The following is a 12,769-nucleotide window of genomic DNA, read 5'->3' as shown; positions in this document are numbered from 1 at the left end:
TACAGGCGTGAACCATCGTGCCCAGCCAGCATTCAATCTTAATTATTAAATTGATTAATTAAGCTCTGCACTGTCAGTTGTATCCGCAGCTTCTATAGTGATCTGACAGCAGAATGGTTACACATATTTAAAAGGTTATAGGAGGATCTGTGAATATTCATGAAGGCGGTCCTGACACAGGTGTATTGAATCAATGAATATGCATGTAATACAGGATCCATGTTCATTTTGGGATGCAAACTTAACATTTAAATGTACAGTTAGATTTTATCTGTCAAAAGGTCTTTTCAGTACACAAAGGCATGCAGATGTGTAATTTCTGTCATTCAGCCAGAACTAGTGCATGGTCAGTGGGCGTTTATCAGGAGAAAGTTACTAGAGTCTCTTGTCTCATTAAAATTGTCATTATGGCTGGTGGGATAGGAAATGGGGATCAGTTGGTCAGCCTCTAGTGAAGCCATAAATTGTTTTTTTAGTTCATTTGTGTTTTTGTTTTGTTTTGTTTTGTTTTTTTGAGATGGAGTCCGGCTCTGTTGCCCAGGCTGGAGTGCAGTGGTGCAATCTCAGCTCACTGCAACATCCACTGCCCAGGTTCAGGCAATTCTTCTGCCTCAGCCAGGATTACAGGTGGTTGCCACCACGCCTGGCTAATTTTTGTATTTTTAGTCAAGATGGGGTTTCACCACCTTGGCCAGGCTGGTCTCGAACTCCTGACCTCACGTGATCCACCTGCCTTGGCCTCCCAAAGTGCTGGAATTATAGGCACAAGTCACTGCACCCGGACTTTGATCAGGCTTTCACCAAATACACAATGTACATCTGGGGGAATGGTCACTTATGCCTTTTTTGTTTTTTTGTTTTGTTTTGTTTTGTTTTGAGACAGAGTTTCACTCTTGTTGCCCAGGCTGGAGTGCAATGGTGCAACATCAGCTCATTGCAAACCTCTGCCTTCCACGTTCAAGTAGTACTCCTGCCTCAGACTCCTAAGTAGCTGGGATTGCAGGCACATTCCACCAAACCTGGCTAATTTTTACAGGCGTGGTGGCTTACGCCTGTAATCCTAGCACTTTGGAAAGCTGAGGCAGGTGGATCACCTGAGGTCAGGACTTTGAGACCAGACTGGCCAAGATGCTTCAAGATATCCCGCCTTTTGGGGCCAAACCATTTTATGGATTGATTGATGACTTTGCCTGTAACCTCAGCCTCCCTGCCTTTAAAAATCTTTCCATATGGGCTGGTGGGTCCCGTAATCCCAGCACTTTGGAGAGGCCTATAATCCCAGTACTTTTCAAAGGCCGAGGCAGGCAGATCACTTGAGGTCAGGAGTTCAAGACCAGCCTGGCCAACATGGTGAAGCCCCAACTCTTAAAAAAAAAAAAAAAAAAAAAAAACCTACAAAATTAGCCAGGTGTGGTGGTGCACATTTGTAGTCCCAGCTACTTGGGAGGCTGAGAAATTGCTTGAACCCAGGAGGCAGAGGCTGCAGTGTGCCACTGTACTACAGCCTAGGCAACAGAGCAAGACTCCATTTCCAGTATTAAGGTCCATTTTCAGAAGGTTGATTTGGTGAGCATTAAAAAAGGGAGTGGGGGAGTAATCGTACAAACAATTGTGTCCAGGCCAGGTTCCTAGGACCTGAGCGCCCCCTCTTTATGGCAGAGGCACCTGACATCCGTAACTAATGTGGACCCTGAGAATGACTTTATGGTCTAAGAAAAATGTGTGTTCAGAGCCCCAAGCTAAGGAATCAGGAGTGGCAAGATCCAGGAAGAATGCCAACCTATGAAACCCTGAGTCAAGAGGTTAAGCTGGGCACTTGGTTTCTCTGGTCGCCCACTTGGCCCTCTTCCAAGTTTTACTTTCTCTCTTTCCTATCCTTCCTGTTCTAAAGTTTTTTAATAAACTTTTTTTTTTTTTTTTTTTTTTGAAATGTTGTCTCACTCTTTAGCCCAGGCTCGAGTACAGTGGTGCGATCTCAGCTCATGCTACCTCTGCCTTCCAAGTTCAAGTGATTCTCCTGCCTCAGCCTCCCAAGTAGCTGGGATTACAGGCGCTGACCACCACGTCCAGCTAATTTTTGTATTTTTAGTAGAGATAGGGTTTCACCATGTTGGCCAGGCTGTTCTCAAACTCCTGACCTCAGGTAATCCACCCGGCTCAGCCTCCTGAAGTGCTGGGATTACAGGCTTGAACCACTGTGCCCGGCCTACGTTTTAACAAACTTTTACTCCTGCTCTGCAACTTGCCTCCATTTGGGTTTCTGCCTTATGACCCTCAGTCTGATTCTTTCTTCTGAGGAGGCAAGAATTGAGGTAGTTGCAGATGTGTACGGATTCATCACCAGGAACTTGGACACCTACCACCAGTAATGGGTAGAGGATGCTAGGTGAAAATGTTATGTAAGTTGCATGCTTTTTACAAATGGTAGTGCTTCTCATGTCCAGCCATGGCCACGGCACCTTCCCTGTATGAAAGTCCCCTCCATAAACCTACGTCTCCTTTGCCGTCTCCAGATCTCCTCCTCTACCCTCTTCCACACGGTGCCTTCCCTACTGGAGTAGGGTGGGGTCTCGCAGGAAACCCTCTCCCTGCAATGTTTTTTTTTTTTTTTTTTTTTGTTTTTTTTGTTTTTTGTGACAGAGTCTCGTTCTTTCGCCCAGAGCTGGAGTGCAGTGGTGTGATCTCGGTTCACTGAAACCTTCGCCTCCCGTATTCAAGCGATTCTCCAGCCTCAGCCTCCCTAGTAGCTGGAATTACAGGCACCCACCACCACGGCCATTTTTTTTCTTTTCTTTTCTTTTCTTTTCTTTTCTGTTTTTGTAGTAGAAACGGGGTTTCCACATTTTGTTCAGGCTGCTCTTGAACTCCTGGCCTCAAGTGATCCGCTTCGCTCGGGTTCCCAAAGTGCTGGTTACAGGCGTGAGCCACTGCGCCAGGCCCTCTCCCTGCATCCTTACGTGCCTGCAATGCCAGAGGGAGCTCTTGGCCCCCGGGTTAGGATCAGGGCCCCAGAGGCCCAGGGTCAAGGCTACGGGCCGCATCCCAAGGACGTGCATCCCTCCAAGAGGCTGCGTCCAACAGGCATAGAAGAGGCTCTGCTGGAGCCTGCTCGGAGTCCGGCTGGGGAAAGCCAGTGGAAGTGCTTCCTGAAGAAAGAGGGGAATCCCGCCTATCTCAGGGGTTCTGTCCTGGCCTGCAGCCCTGGATCGTCAGGACTGGGCCGAGGTGGGGAGCAGACTTCACCCTTCTTGGCTGGGGCTGAGGGTGAGGGTCCTGCTTGAAGGGCCTAGCCCTGGGTTCCCAGCCACCGACTCCACTCTGTAGCGCCTGGCCCCGCCCAGCCCCTCAAGGCCTGGCAGTCGCCCTCAACAAAGATGGCGAGGATGGCCTCAGGCGCGCCGGGCGTCGCGTCGCGCGAGATGCAGGGCTCCTCCCGCGCTGCTCTTAGACCCGTAGACGGCGGCCCAGGGAGGAGCGGAAAGTGTGGTCTGTGGGGCTGCCTGACACCTGGTAGGCGCTCGGGCCGCTCTTGTGGGGCTGCGCCGCAGGGCTGAATGTTATACCCCCGAGAGAGGCCATTGCGGGAGCGCAACGAGCTGGAGGCCTCTGGAGCTTCGGCGCCGACTTCTTCGACATCAGGTGCGGTGGTTTCTAGGAGCGGTGTTATCGGTGTCCCTTGCGAGAGGTGCGTGCTTGGGGCAGGGCCGGGAGGTCCCCGGAAGCCCGGGGGTGGGAGTGGAGGAGCCCGGGCCCCCCGGCAGGCTCCTTCACCTGGGCGTCCGGAGCTGGGAGCCCGGAGGAGGTTAAAGGTCAACGGGCTTGGGTGCGCCGGGTTGGGGGACAGGTGGACGGGGGGACCCAGGATGGCCGAGGAGGAGGAGGAAGCGCTTCTGCGAAATCCCCTCCGTGGGCGAAGGCTGAGACCGGGCAGTATCTATCTTTTTAGTGTTTATTTTTAATTTAAAAAAAATTTTTGAGACTGGGTTTGGCCCTGTCACCCATGTTGGAGCGCAGTGGTGCAATCCTAACTTCTGAGCTCAAGCGATCCTCCCACCCCAGCCTTGCAAGTTAGCTGGAGCCACCATCCCTGGCTAATTAAAAAAAAAGCCGAGGCCCGTCGCAGTGGCTCACACCTGTAATCCCAGCACTTTGGGAGGCCGAGACGGGCGGATCACGAGGTCAGGAGATTGAGACCATCCTGGCTAACACGGTGAAACCCTGTCTCTGCTTAAAAAAAAAGAAAAAAAAAAAAAGAAAAAAAGAAAATTAGCCGGGTGTGGTGGCGGGGCCTGTAGTTTCAGCTACTCGGGAGGCTGAGGTAGGAGAATGGCATGAACCCGGGAGGCGGAGCTTGCACTGAGCAGAGATCGCGCCACTGCACTCCAGCCTGGGCTACAGAGTGAGACTCTTGTCTCAAAAAAAAAAAAAAAAAAGAAAAGAAAAAATGTACCCGTGCTTGATGGCGCACGCCTGTAATGCCAGCACTTTGGGAGGCTGAGACGGGTAAATCACCTGAGGCCAGGAGTTCAAGACCAGCCTGGCCAACATGGTGAAACCCCATCTCCACTGAAAATAGAAAAACTAGCTGGGTGTGGTGGTGCATACCTGTAATTCCAGCTACTTGGGAAGCTAAGCCAGGAGAATCACTTGAACCCAGGAGGCAGAGGTTGCAGTGAGCTGAGATCACCCCACTGCACTCCAGCCTTGGTGACAGAGTGAGACTCTTGTCTTAAAAATAATATAACTTTTTTTTTTTTTTTTTAAGATATAGAGTCTCACTACGTTGCCCAGGCTGGTCTCGAACTTCTGGCCTCAAGCCATCCTCCCACGTTAACCTTCCAAAGCGCTGATTACAGGCATGAGCCACCCAGACACTGGGGGGCCAGAGCGGCAGGCGCTGCACAGAGCTGGGCCCAGGGATCGGGAGGAGGGGACAGTTTAGATGTCCTGAGGTCAGCTCTGCCAAGGCAGGAAGGTCCTTTGGTTTTCAAGGTTCAGATACAGGACAGGATGTGACAGGCCAAGGACGCCACCCCTGTTCCCCTCCTGACTTGGATGTGGCCAGGAGAGAAGTGGGACCGGGTAAGGTCTGGGCCACTTTTGCCTGGTCTGCATCCTCTTTTTCTGACTTTGTGGCATTCAGTACAGGAGGAAGAGAGGAGAGAACCGGGTGCTAGTGTGCGCCCCACTCAGTGTCCTAAGGAAAGCCCCCTCAAACCCCCCAACCACAGGGAGGAAGCTCCCTGTGACAGGCAGTGGGTCATCTACCTCTTAGTCACCAGTCTAAACCTTCTTGCCTCGAGCTGGGATGCGGCCCTGGGCTCACTCGTGTCTCGAGAGATATTGGGCCCCATCCACTCCGAGGATGGACTCCTGGCCCCGCTGGCCCAGGTGCACAAACCGCCCTGACAGTTGACCTGTCCTCAGCAAGTTATCTGTCTGTTTTGCTAAGATTCCCTGCTATGTGTCAGGGCTTGCGCTAGGCCTGGGGGCACAGCTGGTGCAGCACACTGGTCCTGGATCCCTTTGGGGGCCTAGGAGCTGAGACTGGCCCTTCTTTCCACAGTCGGGCCCCACCCTGGACATGCCGGTTCCTTCCAGCTTCAACGACATTGGCCAGGACTGGCGGCTGCGGCATTTTGTCAGCCAGGTGTAGTATGAACAGGAGGTGACTCTGCCGGAGCAATGAACCCAGGACCTGCGCACAAGAGTGGTGCTGAGGCTTGGCGGTGCCCACTCCTATGCCATCGTGGTCAGTGCAGCCAGGAGCAGGCAGGGCGGGTGGGTGGGCATGGCTGCTGAACAGCCTTTCTCCTGGGGTGGGACTGTGGGGGGCCCTGCCCTGCCCTGGGGGCTGTGCCCTGTGTAGGGGGATAGGTGGCCTGATCTACCCCATTGGGATGCCATTCTTCCCGTCTGACTGGCAGGCCCCTGAGCTCCATGCTGTAGTTTATGTGAGGGAGTGCCCAATAGCAGGGCCCCTCCTCATGCCCTGACCTGCCCCCCACCCTCCCCATATCCCCTGTGTCTACAGTGGGTAAATGGGGTCAATGCACTAGAGCATGAGGGGTCTACCTCCCCTTCAAGGCCGACATCAGCAGCCTTTTCAGGAGATGCCTGTTGCCTGTTTTCCCCGGGGCAGGAATTGAAGGGAGCCGTCCAGGCTGGAGTGGTTCAGCCGGGCTGTCACAAGCCTTTGAAGCTTCCCATCTTCAAGCCTGGCTGTTGGAGAGTGTGGGTTTGGAACTTGAGGATAGGGGGTTCTGTTCTGTCCTGTGCCAGCCACAGCCAGCTTTGAATGGGCAGAGCAATGATGGGGGGAGGGTGTAAAAGAAGAAATGAACTTAGGAAAGAGGAAAAGAGGCTTCAACAACAGTCTAGGCCGAACATGATGGCTCATGTCTGTAATCCCAGCACTTTGGGAGGCCCAGGTGGGTGGATCACTTGAGGTCAGGAGTTCAAGACCAGCCTGACCAACAGATAGTGAAACCCCATCTCTGCTAAAAATACAAAGATAAGCCGGGCATGGTGGTGTGCGCCTGTAATCCCAGCTACTCGGGAGGCTGAAGCAGGAGAATCACTTAAAACCAGGAAGGGGAGGTTGTACTCCAGCCTGGGCTACAGAATGAGACCCTGTCTCTAAAAAAAAAATAACTGTGGAGGCCTGGGGCGGGTGCTGGAAGCTCTGACCACAGGCTCGTCCCTCTGTTGGGTTTTTCTTCCGTTTATCCCTCCTGGTTAACTTGACCTGGCATAAAGGCTGTTTCTTCTAAGAGGCTGTCCCTGACTCTCCAGTCCAAGTTATGTTTATTGTCTTGCAGAGCCCAATTCCTGCCACCACTTGTCATTTCCATTTGCAACATTTCTTTCATTGTTTCTTTTTCAGAGTCAGAGTCTTGCTCTGTTGCCCAGGATGGAGTGCAGTGGTGCAGTCATGGCTTGTTGCCACCTCAACCTCCTGGGCTTAAGCTATCCTCCCCCTCAACCTCCCAAAGAGCTGGGAACACAGATGTGTGCCACCATGCCAGGCTAAGTTTAAATTTATTTTTTTCCCACTGAGAAAAAGTTTCTTGCTCTGTTGCCCAGACTGGAGAGCAGTGGTGCAATCTCGACTCACTGCAACCTCTACCTCCTGGGTTCAAGCAATTCTCTTGCCTCAGCCTCCCGAGTAGCTAGGATTACGGGCAGGTGCTACCAGGCCCAGCCAGTTGTTTTTTTCTTGTATTTTTTTGTAGAGATGGGGTTTCACCATGTTGGCCAGTCTGGTCTTGAACTCTTGACCTCGTGATCTACCTGCCTTGGCCTCCCAAAGTGCTGGGATTATAGGTGTGAGCCACCATGCCCCACCCTAATTTATACATTTGTTGTAGAAACGGTCTTGCTATGTTGCCCAGGCTGGTCTCGAACTCCTGGTCTCTAGTAAGCCTCCTGAAGTGCTGGGATTCTAGGCGTGAGCCACCTTGCCCGGCACTTGCACCATTTCTCTGTGCATGTTTCTCCATTCCCACTGCCCAGGACCTGTGGCCTTCGATTTGAGCCACTACTGAGCACCTCGCACCAAGCCCCATGCCTACCTCCCAGCCTGCACTCCCTGTTTGCTTGATGCATTAATAAATATCCCTCCTGAATCTGCACCCATCCGTTCCTGTGTTCAAGAGCTGTTTCAGGGAGTCAACCTCATTTTTGGCAGTGTCCAGCCCACTGACCTCAGCTCTGTGTGCCTGGAAGGGTGACTGCTCCTCTGGGGGGATAGGATTCGGAGGCAGGGGGAGAAAGAGTGATGTTAGAGAGCTCGGTCTAGGACTAGAGGATCATGTGCCCTTATGTAAAATACATCTCAAGTTAGGGAAGAAAGCAGTGGCTGCATGTTTTTTTTCTTTTTGTTTGTTTGTTTGTTTTGAGACAGGGTCTTCTTCTGTGGAGCAGGCTAGAGTGCAGTGGCGTGATCTTGGCTCACTGCAGCCTCCATGTCCCGGGTTCAAGCGAGTCTCGTGCCTCAGCTTCCGAGTATCTGGTGATACAGACGTGCCACCATGACCGGCTAATTTTTGTATTTGTAATAGAGACGGGGTTTTGCCATGTTGGCCACGCTGATCTTCAACCCCCGACCTCAAGTGATCTACCCTCTTTCGGCCTCCCAAAGTGCTGAGATTAAAGGTATGAGCCATCGTGCCTGGCCCCGTGTTGTGTTCTGATGGGGGAAGATGGGACAGAAAGGATGGGAGCGTGTCTGAGCCCTTCCTGGACTGACGGAACCTGTGCCTTCTGCCTTTTGTGGACAGGATGGTGATCGCTCACACCAGAGCCTTGGACCCTTCCCGGCCTGTGACCTTTGTGACCAACTCCAACTATGTAGCAGACAAGAGGGTGAGCCTGGGGGTCCCCACCCCATTTTTCCCCACCTTTGCCTGGCCTTGTCCTGAAGTCTGCTCATGGGAACAGCTGGAAAGAACCATGAGCTGCCAGTGTGGGATTTTTTATTTTGTTTTTTTACTTGAAAAAATAGAGACAGGGTCTTGCCATGTTTCCCAGGCTGATCTCGAACTCCTGGGCTCAAGCGATCCTCCTGCCTCAGCCTCCCAAAGGGCTGGGGTTACAGGTGTGGGCCACCGCACTCAGCTGCAGCCAGTCTGTTTTCAAAGATGGTCTTTGGGTTAATGAGAATTCTCTCCCTGCTTACTCGCCAGGCAGTGTGGCTTTCTGAATCCAGGGAGGCTGCACATAGGGAGATGGGATTTGTTTGCTCAGTTTGGACTCAGCGTTTTTTGCACTTTGATTTAATAGACTCATAGAATGTCAAAGGTTTAAGGGGGCTTAGAGTTCATCTGGCCCACACCTGGCTGATCAGAATCTCTAGGGGAAGTTTTTTTGAAATGGCAGATCTCTGCATTCTGAGATCCTGATTCAGTAAGTCCTGGGTTGGAACCTGAGTTTTCTTTTTCTTCTGTAGAGGCAAGGTCTTACTCTGTTGCCCTAGCTGGAGTGCAGTGGTGCAATCACAGCTCATTGCAGCCTTGAGGACTGTGGGCTCAGGAGAGAGAAGGAAGTCCTGTTTATTGTTGCTTCCAAGGTACTCTGCAATATCTGACACAGCATGCGGTAAATAATACCTATTGAGGGCATGGGTGAGATCTTAGAGCCACGTTTAATCACTCACTTTGTCCTGTTTTGTTTTTTTTTTTTTTTTTTTTTTTTGAGATGCAGTCTTGCTCTGTCACCCAGGCTGTAGTCCAGTGGTGTGCTCTCAGGGCTTCTCACCAAGGCCGAGATGGACCGGATACTACATGGCCTAGACAAGGTACTTGCCGTGGCCCAAGCCCCACCTGAGACCCCCTCCCTGTGGCCACAGGCTCCCACCAAATCCCTGAGCAAATAGTGCAGTGTTGCCAGTCTGTGGTTTCACTTTGAACTAAGTATATTCTCATGTGCTGTTTAACTGGGTGCCTTGATGACCACCTCTCTCCATCCTTTAATGACCCCTGTGGCCCATATGGCTCATGGGTAAAGGTGTGCAGGGCCCCAGATGCACCTTCTCAGGGTGCGCTTTCAGGACTCAGCTCCTGGACAGGAACAGTCAGTCATCACGGAGGGTGGGACCAGGGCAGGGGCCCTCTTGGCTGCTGATGCCTGCTCACCTGACCCCTGGCATTGCTGCTACCCGCTATAGGTGGCTGAGGAGTGGGCCCAGGGCACCTTCAAACTCAACTCCAATGATGAGGACATCCACACAGCCAATGAGCGCCGCCTGAAGGTACGACCCATGGAGCCCCACCGCTTTCCTGGCCTGCCCTCTCCACCTTGCCCGGGGCATCATTCTGTTTACTTCGTCATTGGCAGACAGCAGGTGAGACCTCAGGACATGGGCCAGGCGCGGTGGCTCATGTCTGTAATCCTAGCCACTTTGGGAGGCTGAGGTGGGAGGATCGCTTGAACTGGGGAGATGGAGATTACAGTGAGCGGAGATCACGCCATTGCACTCCAGCCTGTGTGACAGAGCAATACTTTATCTAAAAACAAAGGGAAAAAAACTGTTTCTTGAAACTAGTCAACTAGCAGCACCAGCATCACCTCAGAACTCCTGAGAAATGTGATGTGAGGCCCCACTCTAGATGGTTGAATCAGAGACTCTGGGGGTGGTCCCCAGGGATGTATATTTATTTTATTTATTTATTTTTTTGAGATGGAGTTTCACTCTTGTTGCCCAGGCTGGAGTGCAATGGCGTGATCTTGACTCACCGCAACCTCCGCCTCCCAGGTTCAAGCGATTGCCTCAGCCTCCCGAGTAGCTGTGATTACAGGCACGCACTACCATGCCTGGCTAATTTTGTATTATTAGTAGGGACGGGGTTTCACCATGTTGGCCACGCTGCTCTCAAACTCCCGACCTTAGGTGATCCGCCCGCCTCAGCCTCCCGAAATGCTGGGATTACAGGTGTGGGCCACCATGGCTGTCCAGTAATTTGTATTTTTCATAAATTCTCCAGTCACTATGCCTGGTGGCTCACGCGTGTAATCCCACCACTTTGAGAGGTTGAGGCAGGAGCATCGCTTGAGCCCAGGAGTTCAAAACCAGCCTGAGCAACATAGCGAGACCCTGTCTCTAAAATCAAAAAAATTAAATTAGCCAGTCATGATGGCGTGTACCTGTGGTCCTAGCCACTCTGGAGACTGATGTGGGAGGATCTCTTGAGCCCAGGAGGTCAAGGATGCAGAGAGCCATGATTGTGCCATTGCACTCCAACCTGGGTGACAGAGCAAGACCCTGTCTCAAAAAAGCCCAAATCAGCAACAACAACAAATTAGCTGGGTATGGTGCCGTGCGCACTTGTAGTCCCAGCTATTCAGGAGGCCAAGGCTGGAAGATCCCTTGAGTCCAGGCTGCAATGAGCTGTGATGGCCACTGCACTCCAGCCTGGGCAACAGAGCAAGACCCTGTCTCCTACAACAGAAAACAAATCCTCCAGGAACATCTGGTGCATGCTAAAGATAAGGACTCTTTGAAAACATAAAGGCCAGTAAAACCTACAGGCCAGTAAGCGTTAATAGTGTATGTAAATATTACCAGTAATTATGGAGAAGATGGTTCAAGCTGAGAGTGAGACAGAGCCGAGTGGGTAAGAGAGGATCTGCCCAAGGCAGGGACATCCTGGCAGAGGGACAGGTCCTGGGTTTGACAGCTTCAGACCCCAGGGTGCCCAGGGCTCACCACTTGCCCACCTGTGCCCCCAGGTTCACTGAGAGAACATAGGACAGGCCCTCAACCCTGACATACTGGCCACTGACCTCACCTACTACCTGGTCTGCAAAGAGGTGAGTGTGTATCAGCCAGGGGGAGGTTGAGGAGATGGGGTGCCCCTCAGAGGGTAGGGGAGCTCAGGGTGCAGGTTCCCTGGCCTGGTGGCTCACACCTGTAATCCCAGCACTTTGGGAGGCCTAGGTGGGTGGGTAAGTTGAGGTCAGGAGTTCGAGACCAGCCTGGTCAACATGGTGAAACCCCGTCTCTACTAAAAATACAACAGTTAACTGGGCGTGGTGGCACAGTCATATAATCCCAGCTTCTCAGGAGGCTAAGGCAGGAGAATCGCTTGAACCTGGGAGGTGGAGGTTGAAGTGAGGTGAGGTCGGGACACCACTCCAGCCTGGGCGACAGAGTGAGACTTTGTATCAAAAAAAAAAAAAAAAAAAAGGAAGAGGCGCAGGCAATGGAGGCAGATCAGGGCGTGGAGGAAGCTGCCTCAGTGCCACCTTCCTCCCCAGCACCCAGATGCCATTCTGCCAGGCCCACAAGGCCTCTGGGAAAGCCGTGTTCATGGCTGAGTCCAAGGGGGTTGCCCTCAACCAGCTGTCATTACAGGAGCTGCACATCATCAGGTGCGGCACACCCTTTTCCCGACACTGCCTTCTAAGAGGTGAGCTTGGGTGCCTGGAGGCCAGGGTAGCCTGGTGGCCTGGCCCACCTCTTCCTCTCTCCCCAGCCCCCTGTTCTCAGGTGACATGAGCCACGTGTGGGACTATGGGCACAGTGTGGGGCAGTATCGTGCCCTAGGTGGCACTGCGTGCTCCGGCATCAACAGGCAGATCTGCCAGGTGCGGGCACTATTGCAGGCACAGCAGGCTTAGGTCCTCCCATGCCTGGCCCCATATAAAGTGAGCACAAGAGGACGCTGCTGCGTGTTTCTTGCCCCAGCCTGGCTCCCTCATTGCTGCGCTTTCCAGGGCTGGCCAGTGGGGACAGTCAGAGACTGGAGAGGCAGGGCGGGGTGGCCTGTAATCCTAGCACTTTGGAAGGGCAAGGTGCAAGGATGCTGGAGGACAGGAATTTGAGACCAGCCTGGACAACACAGGGAGACTCCTGTGTTATTACCTGTACCTAATAATAAAACAAATAATTAGTCCAGCATGTGGGGCATGCCTGTAAGTCCCAGCTACTTGTAAGACTGCGGTGAGAGGATCATTTACGTTCAGGAGTGGAGCTGCAGTGAGCTATGATCATGCCGCTGCATTCCAGCCTGGACAACACAGTGAGACCCTGTCTCTAAAAGAAAAACTTAAAAAAATAAAATGGAAGCAGAGAAAACTGGGCAAAGGCAATGAGAATCATAGATAGGAAGGGAAGAAGGGGCTCCTGTCATAGCCTCCACCTGGTCCAGGCCCCATCCGCTTCAAACAGGGTATCACAGTGACCTCAGGCCAGGATCAGTGGCTCATGCCTGTAATTCTAGCACTTTGGGAGGCCTGGGCAACATAGCAAGACCTCAGCTAACACATT

The 12,769-nt window shown here is 52.4% G+C and overlaps 1 long non-coding RNA gene across 16 annotated transcripts in view; it reads left to right on the top strand.

Annotated features, from left to right (window-relative positions):
* The first annotated feature begins 2,985 nt into the window (after positions 1–2,985).
* Positions 2,986–12,769, top strand: part of LOC126950265 (uncharacterized) — a 44,396-nt gene continuing 34,612 nt past the window's right edge. For 2 of the 16 annotated variants that reach the window (XR_007724102.1, XR_007724088.1), the window contains exons 1-5: positions 2,986–3,639; positions 5,567–5,752; positions 7,907–9,298; positions 9,668–9,844; positions 11,230–11,310. This is a non-coding gene — a long non-coding RNA (uncharacterized LOC126950265). Of the gene's footprint in view, positions 3,686–5,566; positions 5,753–7,906; positions 9,299–9,667; positions 9,845–11,229; positions 11,311–11,757; positions 11,910–12,769 lie in introns of all 16 variants that reach the window. The other 14 variants (XR_007724091.1, XR_007724089.1, XR_007724090.1 and 11 more) reach the window with 14 other exon arrangements.

The sequence above is a fragment of the Macaca thibetana genome, chromosome 3 (genome assembly GCF_024542745.1).
Source record: "Macaca thibetana thibetana isolate TM-01 chromosome 3, ASM2454274v1, whole genome shotgun sequence".
NCBI lineage: Eukaryota > Metazoa > Chordata > Mammalia > Primates > Cercopithecidae > Macaca > Macaca thibetana.
Note: the sequence above shows the minus strand (reverse complement) of the source record. Positions and strands in the feature narration are given on the sequence as shown.